Source organism: Arachis ipaensis, chromosome B1 (genome assembly GCF_059453495.1).
Source record: "Arachis ipaensis isolate K30076 ecotype BB chromosome B1, ASM5945349v1, whole genome shotgun sequence".
Lineage (NCBI taxonomy): Eukaryota > Viridiplantae > Streptophyta > Magnoliopsida > Fabales > Fabaceae > Arachis > Arachis ipaensis.
In genome coordinates, this window is record NC_142436.1 from 103,036,675 (window position 1) to 103,054,100 (window position 17,426).

The 17,426-nt window shown below is 36.6% G+C and overlaps 1 non-coding gene across 1 annotated transcript; it reads left to right on the forward strand.

Moving 5' to 3' along the window:
• The first annotated feature begins 4,386 nt into the window (after positions 1-4,386).
• Positions 4,387-4,494, forward strand: LOC148577708 (small nucleolar RNA R71). The gene has a single exon (XR_015903409.1). It is a non-coding gene; the product is annotated as a small nucleolar RNA R71 (small nucleolar RNA).
• Positions 4,495-17,426: the final 12,932 nt, after the last annotated feature.

A 17,426-nucleotide genomic window follows, 5' to 3' on the forward strand; every position in this document is an offset into this window, starting at 1 on the left:
CGGATACTCATTCTTTTTGAGTTTGAAAGGGACCTCGGGGATCACTTTCTTCTTGGCCACAACTTCATAGAAGTGGTCTTGATGCACCCTTGAGAGGAATCTCTCCATCTCCCATGACTTGGAGGTAGAAGCTTTTGCCTTCCCTTTCCTCTTTCTAGAGGTTTCTCCGGCCTTTGGTGCCATAAATGGTTATGGAAAAACAAAAAGCTTTAGCTTTTACCACACCAAACTTAGAAGGTTGCTCGTCCTCGAGCAAAAGAAGAAAGAAGATAGTAGAAGAAGAAGAAATAGAGGAGATGAAGTGGGCTTTGTGATTCGGCCAAGGGGGAGAAGTGTTGGTTAGGTTGTGTGAAAATGAAGGAGTGAAGATGGGTTTATATAGGGGTGAGAGGGGTGTGTATGGTTCGGCTATAGAGGATGGGTTTGGGAGTTAAAGTGGTTTGAATTTGAATGGTGAGGTAGGTGGAGTTTTATGAAGGATGGATGTGAGTGGTGAAGAGAATGGTGGGATAGGTGGGGATCCTGTGGGGTCCATAGATCCTGAGGTGTCAAGGATATCTCATCCCTGCACCAAGTGGCGTGCAAAACGCCCCTTTCTGCCAATCCTGGCGTTAAACGCCAGGCTGCTGCCTATTTCTGGCATTTAACACCAGCTTCTTGCCCATTCCTGGCGTTAAACGCCAGTCTGGTGCCCATTTCTGGCGTTAAACGCCCAGAATGGTGCCAGACTGGGCGTTAAACGCCCATTCTGCTACCTTTACTGGCGTTTAAACGCCAGTAACTGTCTCCTCCAAGGTGTTCTGTTTTTTATTCTGTTTTTCACTTTGTTTTTGCTTTTTCAATTGTTTTTGTGACTTCACATGATCATCAACCTACAGAAAACATAAAATAACAATAGAAAATAGAAATTTAATATAGATAAGTAACAATTGGGTTGCCTCCCAACAAGCGCTTCTTTAATGTCAATAGCTTGACAGTGGGCTCTCATGGAGCCTCACAGATGTTCAGAGCATTGTTGGAACCTCACAACACCAAACTTAGAGTTTGACTGTGGGGGCTCTGTTTGACTCTGTATTGAGAGAAGCTCTTCATGTTTCCTCTCCATGGTGTCAGAGGGATATCCTTGAGCTTTAAACACAAGAGAGTCTTCATTCACTTGAATGATCAATTCTCCTCTGTCAACATCAATCACAGCCTTTGCTGTGGCTAGAAAGGGTCTGCCAAGGATGATGGATTCATCTATACACTTCCCAGTTTCTATGATTATGAAATCAACAGGGATGTAATGGTCTTCAACCTTTACCAAGACATCCTCTACAAGTCCATAAGCCTGTTTCTTTGAATTGTCTGCCATCTCTAGTGAGATTCTTGCAGCTTGTACCTCAATGATCCCTAGCTTCTCCATTACAGAGAGAGGCATAAGGTTTATGCTTGACCCTAGGTCACACAGAGCCTTCTCAAAGGTCATGGTGCCTATGGTACAAAGGATTGAGTATTTTCCAGGGTCTTGTCTCTTCAGAGGTAATTGATGACATGTCACCATGTCATGTTTTTCTATGCTTTTTCATTTGTTTTCAATAGGTTTTATGCACTTTCTTGAGCCATAAGCAAGCCAATTGGGTAGATTTTCATGTTTCCTTTGATTTAATCAACCATGTATGAATTCATGCTATTTCATGAGGTTTTGTGCTATAATTGTCACATATTATGAAAGAATGAATATCTCATGATTTTGAGCATAGCTTTGATGTGTTTGGTTGATTAATGATAGGTGAAGAAAGCTTGGAGAAAGGTTGATGCAAGAAGGAAGGGCTAGGAGGAAGAGAGAACAAAAAGTTTGAGCAAAAGTTTGCCTCAAACTTTAGCTCAAACTTTTGGATTAATTATGAACCAGGAAGTAAAAGCTGGAGCAAAAGTTAGACCCCTAACTTTTTGGCTAACTTTTGGGCAAAAGTTGGAACAAAAGTTAGACCCCTAACTTTTTGGCTAACTTTTGGCATGAAAAATACTCCCTGGACTAGCAAAAGTTTGCGCCAACGTTAGCCCCTAACTTTTTGGCTAACGTTGGCGCCATGAATAACCAAGGGAAGGCCAACGTTGGAGCAAAAGTTAGACCCCTAACTTTTGCCCCAACGTTGGTATCAGCAAAACAAGGGTGCTGATGTGAAAAGTTGGAGCAAAAGTTAGCCCCTAACTTTTACTCCAACTTTTACTCAAGCTTTCATGATTCCAAACCCGGTTCAATTCGGTTCTTCTCCAAACTCCAAGAGCAATCAACCAAGGCCTCTATCAACTCAATTCCATCAAGAGCAAGGGCCCAATTGTCATCACTCAAAGGCACAAGAGATAGATAAAATAGGAATTTCATTTAATTGTAATTTGTTTTTAATTTCATTTTCATTTTCATTTTGTAAAGCCTATATAAGGCATCATTTTCATATTTGTTAGGAGGAGGCGAGCTCTACTAGGGAGCATTAGGAATATAGAACTCTCTCTCTTTAGTTTTTCTTTTTGTTTTGAATCTTGGGTTGAGAATTGAAGAAATTCTGTTTCAATCTCAACTTGAGAATTCTCTCTGTTTTCCTCTTCTGCAAACTTTCAGTGAATTGCAATTTGAATTAAAACTCTCTTTACTGCTTTCATCTCTATTTCTTCTGCAAATTGTTTACTGTTGGATCAAGGAAGGAATTGAGATCTAGACTTGTTTTCTAGTCTCATTGATTTCCTGAGATCTTTACTTGTCTTTTTAAATTTCACAATTGAACTGCATTTCATTTTCTGTTCGGTTCCTCAATTCAATTTACATTAAGCCTGCTGCAAATCTCATTTACTTTCCTGCACGTGTGTTCCTCTGCATTTTACATTTGAGCCACTGTGATCTGAATTTACTTTTCATGCAATTTTAATTTCCTTGCAATTGTTCTAAGCTTTGATTTACTGCTTTCATTTAATTTCCCTGCACCCAGTCCCCTTTACTTTTCATGCAAATTTACTTTTCTTGCAATTTAAGTTTCAGCTATTTTACTTTCTTGTTCTTTAAGTTACTGTCCAATTTACTTTCTGCACTTTAATTTTCCTTGTCATTTACTTTCTGCTGCATCAATTATCACACAAATGTTAGCTTGACTAAACTAATCACCCACTAAAGTTGCTTGATCCATCAATCCCTGTGGGATCGACCTCACTCCCGTGAGTTTTATTACTTGATACAACCCGGTGCACTTGCCGGTTAGTTTTGGGTGTTTTGGAGAAATTCGTTTCTCTACGAAAATATCCCATCAGTAATCTCTGCTTAGTCAAGTCATCCACTTCTTTAATGAGCAATGGAGGTTAATCCTCCCAAGTCTCATTACCAAACAACCTGGCATTTAGCTTCATGATTGCTCTAAGGTACTTAGCAACTTGCTCCTCAGTAACATCTTCATCCTCTTCAGAGGAAGAATACTCATCAGAGCTCATGAATGGCAAGAGTAAATTCAATGGAATCTTTATGGTCTCAAAATGAGCCTCAGATTCCCATGGTTCCTCATTAGGGAACTCCATGGAGGTCAGTGGGTGTACATTGAGGTCTTCCTCAGTGGGAATTACTGCCTCTTCCTCCTCTCCATGTTCGGCCATGTGAGATGTGGTTATGGCCTTGCACTCTCTTTTTGGATTCTCTTCTGTATTGCTAGGGAGAGTGCTACGAGGGAGTTCAGTAATTTTCTTACTCAGCTGACCCAATTGTGCCTCTAAATTTCTAATGGAGGACCTTGTTTCAGTCATGAAACTTTGAGTGGTTTTGATTAGATCAGAGACAATGGTTGCTAAGTCAGGGGAGTCCTGCTAAGGATGCTCTGTCTGTTGCTGAGAAGATGATGGAAAAGGCTTGCTATTGCTAAACCTGTTTCTTCCACCATTGTTGTTGTTGAAACCTTGTTGAGGTCTCTGTTAATCCTTCCATGAGAAATTTGGATGATTTCTCCATGAAGGATTATAGGTGTTTCCATAGGGTTCTCCCATGTAATTCACCTCTTCCATTGCTGGGTTCTCAGGATCATAAGCTTCTTCTTCAGAGGAAGCTTCCTTAGTACTGCCTGTTGCTGCTTGCATTTCAGACAGACTCTGAGAAATCATATTGACTTGCTGAGTCAATATTTTATTCTGAGCCAATATGGCATTCAGAGTATCAATCTCAAGAACTCTTTTCTTCTGAGTTGACCCATTATTCACAGGATTCCTTTCAGAGGTGTACATGAATTGGTTATTTGCAACCATTTCAATGAGTTCTTGAGCTTCTGCAGGTGTTTTCCTCAGATGAAGAGATCCTCCAGCAGAGCTATCCAATGACATCTTGGATAGTTCAGACAGGCCATCATAGAAGATTCCTATGATGCTCCATTCTGAAAGCATGTCAGAAGGGCACCTTCTGATCAATTGCTTGTATCTCTCCCAAGCTTCATAGTGGGACTCACCATCCTTCTGTCTAAAGGTTTGGACTTCCACTCTAAGCTTACTCAATTTTTTAGGTGGAAAGAACTTTGCCAAGAAGGCATTGACTAGCTTTTCCCAAGAGTTCAGGCTTTCCTTAGGTTGTGAATCCAACCATGTTCTAGCTCTGTCTCTTACAGAGAAAGGAAAGAGCATAAGTCTGTAGACTTCAGGGTCAAACCCATTTGTCTTGACAGTGTCACAGATTTGCAAGAATTCAGCTAAGAACTGATGAGGATCTTCCAATGAAAGTCCATGAAACTTGCAATTCTATTGCATTAGAGAAACTAATTGAGGCTTAAACTCAAAGTTGTTTGCTCCAATGGCAGGGATAGAGATGCTTCTCCCATAGAAATCAGGAGTAGGTGCAGTAAAGTCACCAAGCACCTTCCTTGCATTGTTGGCATTGTTGTTATTTTCGGCTGCCATGGTTTCTTCTTCTTTGAAGAGTTCTGTTAGGCCCTCTAAAGAGAATTGTTCTTTAGCTTCTCTTAGCTTTCTCTTCAAGGTCCTTTCAGGTTCAGGATCAGCTTGAACAAGTATGCCTTTATCTTTGTTCCTGCTCATATGAAGGAGAAGAGAACAAGAAAGTGGGGAATCCTCTATGTCACAGTATAGAGATTCCTTGAGGTGTCAGAGGAAAAGAAGAATAGAAGGAGGAGGTGGAGAAGAGGGAATTCGAACTTTTCAAGAGGGACAGAGTTCGAATTGCACCTTGATGAGGAGTCTTAGTCCCTTAAATAGAAGGATGTGAGAAGAGGGGAAGAATTTTCAAAAATAAAGTAAAAGATTTTGAAGAAATTTGAAAATTTGATTGAGATTTTCGAAAACTAAGATTGGGAAAGAAATCAAGTGATTTTTTGAAAAAGATTTTGAAATTAGAAAAAGATATGATTGAAAAAATTAATTTTGAAAAAGGGTGTGATTGAAAAGATATGATTGAGTAAATATGATTGAAAATCAAATTAAAAAGAGAAAGTTTTAAAACTAAAGTTGATTACTTGACTAACAAGAAATTAAAAGATATGATTCTAAAATTTAAAATTTGATCCTTTCTTAATAGGCAAGTAACAACTTGAAAATTTTTGAAGTAAATCTTGAATTATAACATGGATTTTCGAAAATAAAAAAAATGGAAAGAAATTGATTTTGAAAGAGATATGATTGAAAAGATATGATTTGAAAAAGATTTGATTTTGAAAAATTATGAAAACTTGAAAAAAATGTGAATTAAAAACAAAATCTTCCCTCTAGTGTGATCCTGGCGTTAAACGCCCAGAATGGTGCCCATTCTGGCATTTAACGCCCAAATCTCTACCTTTTTGGGCGTTAAACGCCCAGCCAAGTACCCTGGCTGGCGTTTAAACGCCAGTTTTCCTTCTTCACTGGGCGTTTTGAACGCCCAGCTTTTTCTGTTTGATTCCTCTGTTGAATGTTCTGAATCTTCAATTCTCTGTATTATTGACTCGAAAAGACATAGTTTTGAAAAATATTTTTGAATTTTTGATGATGAGAAACAATAAAAATGCAACTAAGATCAAATAAACAATGCATGCAAGACACCAAACTTAAATGTTTGTATACTAAGGACTATAACAATGTAAAAATGCATATGAAAAACAACAAAACACACAAAACAAGAGAATTTAAAGATCAGAGCAATGAAATCATCAAGAACAACTTGAAGATTAACGAAGAACATAATGCATGTATTCGAAAAATGCAAGAATAAAGACATGCAATTGACACCAAACTTAAAAGTTGATACTAGACTCAAACAAGAAACATAAAAATATTTTTGATTTTATGGTTTTATAATTTTTTGTATTTTTTTCGAAAATTATATAGAAAAGAAAATAAAGAGAATCAAAACTTTTAATGAGAATTCCAGGAATCATGCAATGTTAGTCTAAAGCTTCAGTCTAAAAAGATTAGACATGTTTGGCCAAGCTTCAGCAGGATATTACATTCAATAGCTAAATTGATGAGAATCAATCAGCTTTTGTGATGGTGGGAACATCACCTTGAAACTCTAGAATTCATTCTTAAAAATTCTGAAGAAAAGATACCTAATCTAAGCAACAAGATGAACCATCAGTTGTCCAAACTCGAACAATCCCCGGCAACGGCGCCAAAAACTTGGTGCACGAAATTGTGATCATCAATAATGGCGCCAAAGACTTGGAGCTCTCAAACGTGAATCACACTTTGTCACAATTCCGCACAACTAACCAGCAAGTGCACTGGGTCGTCCAAGTAATAAACCTTACGTGACTAAGGGTCGATCCCACGGAGATTGTCGGCTTGAAGCAAGTTATGGTCATCTTGTAAATCTCAGTCAGGAAGATTCAAATGGTGATGGAGGATTGATAATTAAAAGATGAATAAAACATAAAATAAAGATAGAGATACTTATGTAATTCATTGGTGGATTTCAGATAAGCGTATGAAGATGCTTTGTTCCCCTTGAACCTCTGCTTTCCTATTGCCTTCTTCCAATCATTCATACTCCTTTCCATGGCAAGCTTTATGTTGGGCATCACCGTTGTCAATGGCTACATCCCGTCCTCTCAGTGAAAATGGTCCTGATGCTCTGTCACAACATCGACTAATCAGCTGTCGGTTCTCGATCATGTCGGAATAGGATCCATTGATCCTTTTGCGTCTGTCACACGCCCCACAATCGCGAGTTTGAAGCTCGTCACAGTCATCCCTTCCCAGATCCTACTCGGAATACCACAGACAAGTTTTAGACTTTCCGGATCTCAGGAATGGCTGCCATTAATTCTAGCCTATACCATGAAGGTTCTAATCTTAGATTAGAAACCCAAGAGATTCACACTCAATCGAAGGTAGAACGGAGGTGGTTGTCAGGCACACGTTCATAGGTGAGAATGATGACGAGTGTCACGAATCATCACATTCATCAAGTTGAAGAATAAGTGATATCTTAGAGAAGAAGTAGGCATGAATTGAATAGAAAAACAGTAGTAATTGCATTAAGTCATGAGGAACAGCAGAGCTCCACACCTTAATCTATGGTGTGTAGATACTCCACCGTTGAAAATAGATAAGAACAAGGTCTAGGCATGGCCGTGAGGCCAGCCTCCAAACGTGCATAAGACTCTCAAAGATCAAAAGTATATCAAGTGTCTCTAAATACAATAGCAAAAGGTCCTATTTATAGAGAACTAGTAGCCTAGGGTTTACAGAAATCAGTAATTAATGCAGAAATCTTCTTCCGGACCCACTTGGTGTGTGCTTGGGCTGAGCATTAAAGCATTTTCGTGTAGAGACTTTTCTTGGAGTTAAACGCCAGCTTTTGTGCCAGTTTGGGCGTTTAACTCCAACTTTTGTGCCAGTTTTGGAGTTAAACGCCAGAATTCTTGAGCTGACTTAGAATGCCTGTTTGGGCCATCAAATCTCGGGCAAAGTATGAACTATTATATATTGCTGGAAAGCCCAAGATGTCTACTTTCCGACGTAATTGAGAGCGCGCCAATTGGTCTTCTGTAGCTCCAGAAAATTCATTTTGAGTGCAGGGAGGTCAGAATCCAATAGCATCTGCAGTCCTTTTTCAGCCTCTGAATCAGATTTTTACTCAGGTCCCACAATTTCAGCCAGAAAATACCTGAAATCACAGAAAAACACACAAACTCATAGTAAAGTCCAGAAGAGTGATTTTTAAATAAAAACTAATAAAAATATAATAAAAACTAATTAAAATATACTAAAAACATACTAAAAACAATGCCAAAAAGCGTATAAATTATCCGCTTATTAGAGACCCAAATGTTCATTGATGCCAATTTCATTCGCAAAATCAGGTTCACAACATGGTTAGCTAATGTTGTCATCGTAAAGAAACATAATAGTAATTGGCGCATGTGCGTTGACTTCACTGATTTTAAATAAAGCATTTCCTAAATATGCATATCCTTCCATCCATTGAACTTTAAGTTTTATGGATGCATATTCTGGTTATAACCAGATCCTCACGCACCTATCAAACCAAGATAAAACAGCTTTCATAACTGAATACGGTAATTTTTGCTATAAAGTTATGTCTTTTACCCTTAAGAATGCAAAGGCTACTTATTAGAGACTCATGGACAAAATGTTTGCCAAGAAAATTGGTTGAAGCATCGAAGTCTACGTCGATGACATGGTTGCAAAATTCAAAGTCAGGAAATCTCACATGGATGACCTTTTGGAGATTTTTGCACAAATCCTAAAATATAACATAAGATTAAACTGTGACAAATTTGCCTTTGGTGTCCAAGGATGTAAATTTCTCGGCTCTTTGCTGACAAGAAACCTTGAAAAATGCTAAGCTATTTTGGATATGCAAAGTCCTCAGACAGTTAAAAAGGTCCAACGATTAACAGGGAGACTCGCTGCTTTATCAAGATTTTTACCTTGTTTAGCTTCCAAATCTTTCTACTTTTTTCAATCACTCAAAAAGAAAAACAAATTCAGATGGGATGATTAATGTGATACTGCTTTTTAAAATTTAAAAAACATTCTTTCAAAACCTCCCATTTTGTAAAAGACTGAACTTGGAGAAGAGCTTTATCTTTATCTATCCATTACTGACTGGGCAATTAGTTCTGTTCTTGTTATAGAGAGGGACAAGATGCAAAGGCCTATTTACTTCATTGGCAAATCTCTCCAAAATTCCGAGCTTCACTATCCGAAGATAGAAAAGCTCGCCCTTGCCTTGGTCTTCTCCACTAGGTGTCTCCGACCTTATTTCCTGAGTCATATCATCAATGTTCGAATTGAACAACCGCTATGACAACTCCTGACAAAACCAGAGTTAGCTGGACGATTAATAAAATGGTCTATCAAACTATCCCAATTTGATATCAGATATCAAGCCCGAAGATCAATCAAATAAGAATACCTTGCTGACTTTGTTGCCGAGTTTACTGCTCCTACCTCCGATGATATGCGAGCAGAATGGACATTTTACGTCAACGGTGCCTCTAACTCTCAAGGGTTAAGGGCGGGGATTCTTCTCGAAGATGGTAATGAAATTATTTTAGAACACTCCTTACACTTCTCTTTCAAGGCTAACAATAATCAGGCCGAATATGAAGCACTAATGCAGGCCTAAGGTTAGCCATTGAGTTAAGCATTGCTGAAATAAAGGTACATTGTGACTCCTTATAAGTAGTGCAATAGGTAAATCAATCTTTTCAAGTCAAAGATTCTCTCCTAACAAAATACCTAGATATTGTCAACTCACTCATATCTCATTTTTCAAAAATTGAAATTCATCATATTCCAAGGGAACGAAATTACCGAGTTGACATTTTGTCAAAACTCGCCAGTACACAATCACACACGGCTACTCTCTTACAATCCACTATGATTACACCAAGCATTCATTTCATTAATATTTGCCACATTTCTAATGAGGATGATTGGTGATGGCCTTATATCCAACATCTAAAAACTGGAAATATTTCCCCTAAAATTAGTAATTTGAAGAAATTCAGGAGACAAGCTTCATTCTTTACATTGTTTAATGATAACTTGTATAGGCGAGGATATACTCGTCCTCTGTTAACACAACTAGAAAATGGATTAATACAAACAGATTTACAGATAGATTTAGTCTTTGTTACAGACGGATTTTTGGATACTGACGAAATTACCGACGGATTTTGTCCCTTTGTAAAAGCCTCGTCGGAAATTACTTACCGACGGATTTTTTTCCGTTGAAAAATTACCGACAGATTTTTACCAGTTATCGACGGATTTTTCCTCTGTAAATTCTCCATCCATTTTCCTGAAACGTCGAACTTTTTGACAAATTTTTTGACGGATTTTCCGTCGGTAATTACAGACAGATTTTCCGACAGATTTTCTGTCGATAATTACAGACAAATTTTCTGACAGATTTTTCGTCTATAATTATAGACAGATTTTTCGACAGATTTTTTGTCTGTAATTTGAACCTTGGAAAATCATCCCACACTCTGAATACAGACAGAAAATCCGTCTGTAAATCCGTCAGTAAGATAAAATAGAATTTTTTAAAATTTTTCTATTGCAAAATAAATACTTTAGATTTGTTTTCTAAATTACTCCATCAAACACACTGTAAATTGAAAAAAAGAAAGCCAAAAATCACATAGATAAACATAATATTCATTACATGATATCTATAAAATTGGATGTTATTTTTCAACACCATTATCCAATATCTCACTGTCTCAATAAAAAAGATACCCCAAAATTTCTTTTAAACTACAACAGATAAGGGCCGGACTTTCAGCCTAAATTTTAAAACTATTTCCTCATGCTCTCTTTAAAGTTTAAACTCTCCAATCTAATCTGAGTTACATGATTCTTCACTCCATGGTAGAATGTTGTGTGGCTGAAACTTGAAAATATTTGTTCATCTACTTATTCTTCTTTGATTTGTTTGCATTGGACTGAGCATATGCAGTTCCCTAGTGTCAAAAAATAGGACATGGACAGATTTCAGAAGCCTAGCAATGTTTTATTGGATTAAGAAAAAGTGAAGGAGGATAACAAGAACACAACTTTAAAATAGAACTGCAAGAAAGAGAGAGATGCTTGCATGCTCTTGAAGCACATTTAATTTGTTCTACAGGAACACTCACAGCCACTGATTTCTGATTTTTTATGTAACTTCTAGAAAATGTTATAAATAAATAAAAAGTGGCTATAAATTTTCCTAGAACATGCATTGAAAATTCTGCAGGAGACATAGAATCCGATATTGTTGTATACGGCATTCATACAGACCTCGATCCATTCATCCATTGAAGCATCTGTTGATCTAGTCCCAACTTCAACCATTGTTCAAACAATCTGCCACAGTGGTAGAGCATTTATTGAACATGTTTTTCACTCAAGGGACCCTGGCCTAACTAACGTGGGTCCACCACTCCAATGTAGCAAAACAATAATATCTTTGTGTAAAGTTGCAAACAATAGTTTCCTATTCCTATAGCACAAGGACACTACTGTATAAGCTATCAAATTTTCTAAATGGAACTAAAAACTGAGCTTAATTAAGTTAAGGGAATTAACTAACCTCAATGTCCTTAGTCATTTGGGAGAGCAAGAATTCCTCAAATTTCGGCAAGCTGTATTGCTTTGGGCGAGTATCCTCCAAGAAATAGTTTTGTAGGAAATCATTTGTGCTCATACTTATCACATACAATGCATTCCTTATAATGAATTCAGCTCTTTTCTCTCTCAACAATTTCCTCATGTGAATCTTGTAATGCTCAAAATACTCTAGTTGTTTGGATACTGGTAGAACATTCTGTTTCACGAAATTAAATAGACTCCACATTAATTTTCAAATATATGTTTGTTGCATAGTTATAATAATATAGAAGCTAAGTTAGCTAAGAGGTCATCATCATACATAGATTAGAATGTCATACCGAAATATTGGTAGTAAGATCATCATACATAGATACTACTTCCAAGTTCCAATAATAATAACTGCTAGAAAAGACTAAGGTCTTAATCAATTGAATGAAAGTATAAATAATAATAACTGCTAGAAAGACTAAGCATCTGTTGGAGCCCTCTTTGTTTTCTGAGAAAATATTCATAACATTATCAGAAAGAGTATGAAAGTGGCTTGAGAGATAGAAAAAAAGTTTAGAGTTTTATTTTATAATTTAAATCATAATCAGCTTCGTTTCTCAATATTATATATGCTTGAACAAAAAAAATGTAACAAAGCCACCGGCCTCGGCAACTTCAACAGTGCCATTAAAGAAGGTATTCTGGTAAGGATGCTAGTCTATCTCATACAAAATAGTGCCAACAAGGTCAAAAGTTCCAGGCTAAAATCACATGTATCAAAGTTTATTGAGTTACCATCATTTTTCAAACCAACAAGCAGTTCTGTCTCTTCTCTAGTGGTAGTGTCCACAACTTTATCTGAATCTGAATCAGACTGGCATCTAGCAACTAGCAAAGAAGAAAAGAACTAACTTCAATCATGGTCATGCACAGAATGCATAAAAACAAACATGCATACAAGTTATTTGTCAGACTGAGTGAGATCCAATTCCTAGGGAATGAGAGCAAATAAACCAAAAGATCATAGAGAGAGTAAAATACTAAAATACAAGCTCTATCAAGCTTATCATCAAAACCATGCTAACAGAACAACCATGCATATGAACAAAACCAGATAAATGTAGCATTCATTTAGTGGCATAACATTTTGTCAACACTTCACGAGATTCATGATTCGAATTGAGAATTTGCTTTGAAAAATTCACTAACAAATCAATATCGAATTTATTTCAACCCTATTGAATGTTTCCATAATTGGTCCTAAAATATAATGCCAGTAGTGAAAAGTGAGACCTATAAAAAAATGCAGAATTCAATTTCCTATGATTTCTCAACAACCTAACAGTAACGGAAACCAAAAAATAAAAAAGGAGAGATTTTTGCAAAAATGAACCTGAGAGAACAGCTTGAATAGCGTCCAATTGCTTGCCCCTGAAATTTGGGTAACCAAAATGCCATCGCAGAAGCTTCACCAAAGCTTCCTTGCTGCACAGAGCCTTCATCTTGTTCGCATTGCCGCTTTTTGCGTCCCTCAACGGCAATGCTGCTTTTCTCTGCATTTCAATTCCAACCTGGAGGGTGAAAAAAAAAACAAAAATAGAGGATCGATTAATTGATCACTCGAATTTGAAGCAGAATTGGGAAGTTCTGTATCAATAGAGGAACAAAAAGTAGACGCCTTTTGTGTCAGGGTTTCGTGTGTGTTGCAGTGTTCGCGGGATTTTCTTTCTTGCTTTCAGTTTTCTTTGTAGAGTTAATTATAAGTATTAAAACCTCAATAGCCTCAAAGTGTTTGAGATCATTGATAAACCCCTTTGTAGGGTGATGAGAGAACTTTTGCGTGGTCTAGAAATTACGGATAAATCCTCGTTGTAAGTATAGTTTCTAAACCTTCAAAAGTCCTTTCATACAAATATTTTGGTTGTCACAAGTAACAAACCCCTTTGAAATTGATAACCGAGTATTCAAACCTCGGGTCGTCTTCTCAAGGAATTGCAGGGAAGTATGTTCTTATTATTGGTTATGAGTTTTGTAAATTGGGGGGTTTTGGAGCTTGGGCAATGAGCACAGATATATTTAAATGACAAATAAAATAAATAAATAACTGTAAAATAAACTTTTGGCAAGGTATGAGAAATTGGAAGTCCAGTCTAGTTATCCTTATCAATGATGATGAAAACTGAATCTTAATTCCACTTAGTTAACCTTTGCTATAACAAGGGAAGGTCAAGCGACTAATTAGTTAGATCTTTGAATCCTAGTTAATTCCTAAGAAAAGATTGGGATTATTGAAGATTAATTCAATTAGCAAGGATAACAATTATCAATTATGCTATTGAGTTAGATAATTCCTGAGTTACTGATTTCTTAACCAAGACCAAAAGGGAAAATATCTAAATTAAATTAAAAGCATTCATATAAATAAAGCAAAGCAAAATTAAGTCTGAAAATACCTCGAATTGCATTCACAAAAGAACTTAAATCTGACATACAAATTAAATTAGAGAAATAAAAAAAAAGAACATTGAACCTGGGATTGAGAGTCACTCCTAAAACTAAGAGAAGTCCTAAATCCTAATCCTAAGAGAGACGAGAGAACCTCTCTCTCTAAAAAACTACATCTACTTCTAAAATTGTGAATATGAAAATCTGTTCATGAATGGATGTATTCTCCCACTTTATAGCCTCTAATCTGTGTTTTTTGAGCCGCAAACTGGGTCGAAAACAGCCCAGAATTCGCTGGTCTCGAATTTAACCACGCTGGAATTCTGTCACTGCGACGCGGCCGCATGGAGCACGCGATCGCGTCACCTAGCGTTAGGGAAACTATAGCACATTATATATCAAATCAAAGCTTCGGACGTTAGCTTTCCAACGCAACTAGAACTGCGTCGTTTGGACCTCTGTAGCTCAAGTTATGACTGTTTGAATGCGAAGAGGTCAGGATGACAGCTTTGCAGTTTCTTCAACTTTTTGTATTCCTTCCACTTTTGCATGCTTCCTTTCCATCCTCTAAACCATTCCTGCCCTGTAATCTCTGAAATCACTTAACACACATATCAAGGCATCTAGTGGTAATAAGAGAGGATTAATATTAGCAATTATAAGATCAAAGAAGCATGTTTCCAATCATAGCACAAATTCTGGGAAGGAATTGTAAAACATGCAAATAGTATGAATAAGTGGGTAAAGAGTTGATAAAAACCACTCAATTAAGCACAAGATAAACCATAAAATAGTGGTTTATCAACCTTCCCACACTTAAACAATAGCATGTCCTCATGCTAAGCTCAAGAGAAACTATAAAGGTGAAGAGGAATGATAGAATGTATGAAATGCAACCTACCTATATGAATGCAACTACATACAAAAATGTTTCTATACTTGGTTAAAAGCAAATAAGTTCTCCAAGACAAACATAAATCAGATTTCACTAATTCAAATTATACAATAAGAGACAAGTAAACTTGTAAGAAGATAGCTCATGAAAGCAGGGAACATAGAATTAAGCACTGAACCCTTACTGGTAGTGTATATCACTCTAGTCTCTCAAGTGTATAGGGTAATTCACTCTAGTCTTCTCTAATCATGCTTTCTAAAACTTTGTTCTTCATCTAACCAATCAACAAAATTTAGTATACCAATGCAAACATCATGAGGTCTTTTCAAGGTTGTAATGGGACTAAGGTAAGGGTAAGGATATATATATATATATATATATATATATATATATATATATATATATATATATATATATATATATATATATAAGGCTAAGTGAGCTAACAAATTGAATCCTTGACTAGTCTAAGATCTCACCTAACATATACATACTTTATACAATTTTAAAATACTTTACCTAACTACCCAAATTTTTCCCACTTGTATTACATGCTCATGTATCAAACTTATTTTTTAATTTTGTCCCATGTGCATTGATTCTTTTTATTTTGCATTTGGGATAATATTATTTTTCTCTTTTATTTTTCTCTTTTATTTTCTTTTTTTTCTTTCTTTTTTCTTTTTTTTTGTATCCCCTTATTTAATTACTTATATATATATATATATGTTATTTTTTTTTTCAATGCACATGGTAATTTAATTATTTTGATTTCGCATGAGCATGCTTTCCAAATTTTCAAATAACTTATTCAATTTAATTCCCTACTTTTTCATATCATCCCATGTTCCCATAAAATTTCCCACACTTAAATTATACACAATATCTATCTTAAGCTAACCAAGGATTCAACTTGGGATTTTTATTTTATTTTTCTGCTTAAGGCTAGTAATGTGGTTATGAAAATAGAAGGGGTAAAAAGTTCAAAGTGGCTAACAAGGGTGTTGTAAAAGGTAGGCTTATTTGGGATAAGTGAGCTAATAACAAATAATGGCCTCAATATGCAAGCATGTAAATACACTAAATAGTGGACATATAGAATGGAACAAAGTAAAGATTGCAATCATAATGAAGAAAACACACAAGAATAAAAATTTATGGTTAAATAGTGTAACCATATAAATAAGCTCAAATCTCACAGGTTGTGTGTTCTTTAGCTCAAAAACCATGTTCCAAATACAACTTCCAAACAAGTTTTAATATAAATTTTTTCAAATTAGTGAAATGCTCTAAAAGGTTTCTTGAAAAAAGAAAATATTACTTCAACCAAGTGGTAAAATATGCAAAAAATCAAACAAATATGCAATCAAACATGCAAATGCAACAATAAACAAACAGATAAAATAAAAAATTTGGTGTTGAGTCAAGAAATAACTAACCCATGGAGATCGGTATCGACCTCCCCACACTTAAAGATTGCACCGTCCTCGGTGCATGCTGAGATGTGCAAGTGGACGGGTGGCTTCAACTGATGCTTTTCGCTATAGATTGTGCAGATTGACTTGCTTGTCTCCCCATGTAAGCGTCTTTCGGTTCTCTTCCTGGTGGCCATCCTGAAAGAAAAAGGGAAGAAGGGTAACCCAATAATAGAGATAAGAAAATAAATGAAGTATGGTTGGGTTAATGCCAAATGATAAGGGTCTCATTTACATGGAAGCTTCAACATGTACGTGAGAAAATAATATAAGCACATGGCATACCAGTGGTGCAAAATTTGCAACAATGGAGAAGATAGTGGGGAAAGAGAGATAATATAAATTCATGTCAATGCAAGAGTAATACAGATATAAAAGATTGGCATTGATTTAAATAATATTACTCAATAAGAATGAAACAAGTCACTAAGCACCAAGAAAATACCAGAAAAGATGTAACAGTTGAATAAGAACATTTGAACACCAATAATAATTTTAAAAATATGCAATGAATGAAAGTATGCAAATAAATTAAATAAAATAGAATGGAAGTGAGAGAAAATAAGAAAGCAAGAAGAAAGAAATAAGAAAAGATAAGAAAAATAAGGATTAGAGAAGAAAAGATAAGAAATTTGGCTGATCTGGATATTCTGTGCGCCGCTTGTGACGCGGACGCGTGAGTGACGCAGTCGCGTGGTGCGCAAGAAGGTCAGGAGACGCGGACGCGTGGGTCACGCGATCGCGTGGCTTGTTTTGTGCGATTGGCGCGAGTGCAGCCTCGCGGTCGCGCAACTCTCTGTTCGAAACTCTTTTTGCCAAAAATCTGGGTGACGCGATCGCGTGGTTGACGCGGTCGCGTGGGTGGCCATCTTTTGAAAACGACGCGAACGCGTAGGGCACGCGTTCGTGTGGGAGGGCTTGGGCTTCCAGCACGAGTCCAGCCCAACTCTAGCTCAACTTTCTTCCATGCACCCATTTACGTCGACTTCTCAGAGCCACGCGGTCGCGTGGGTGACGCGATCGCGTGGGAAGCTATTTTTCCAATTGACGCGGCCGCG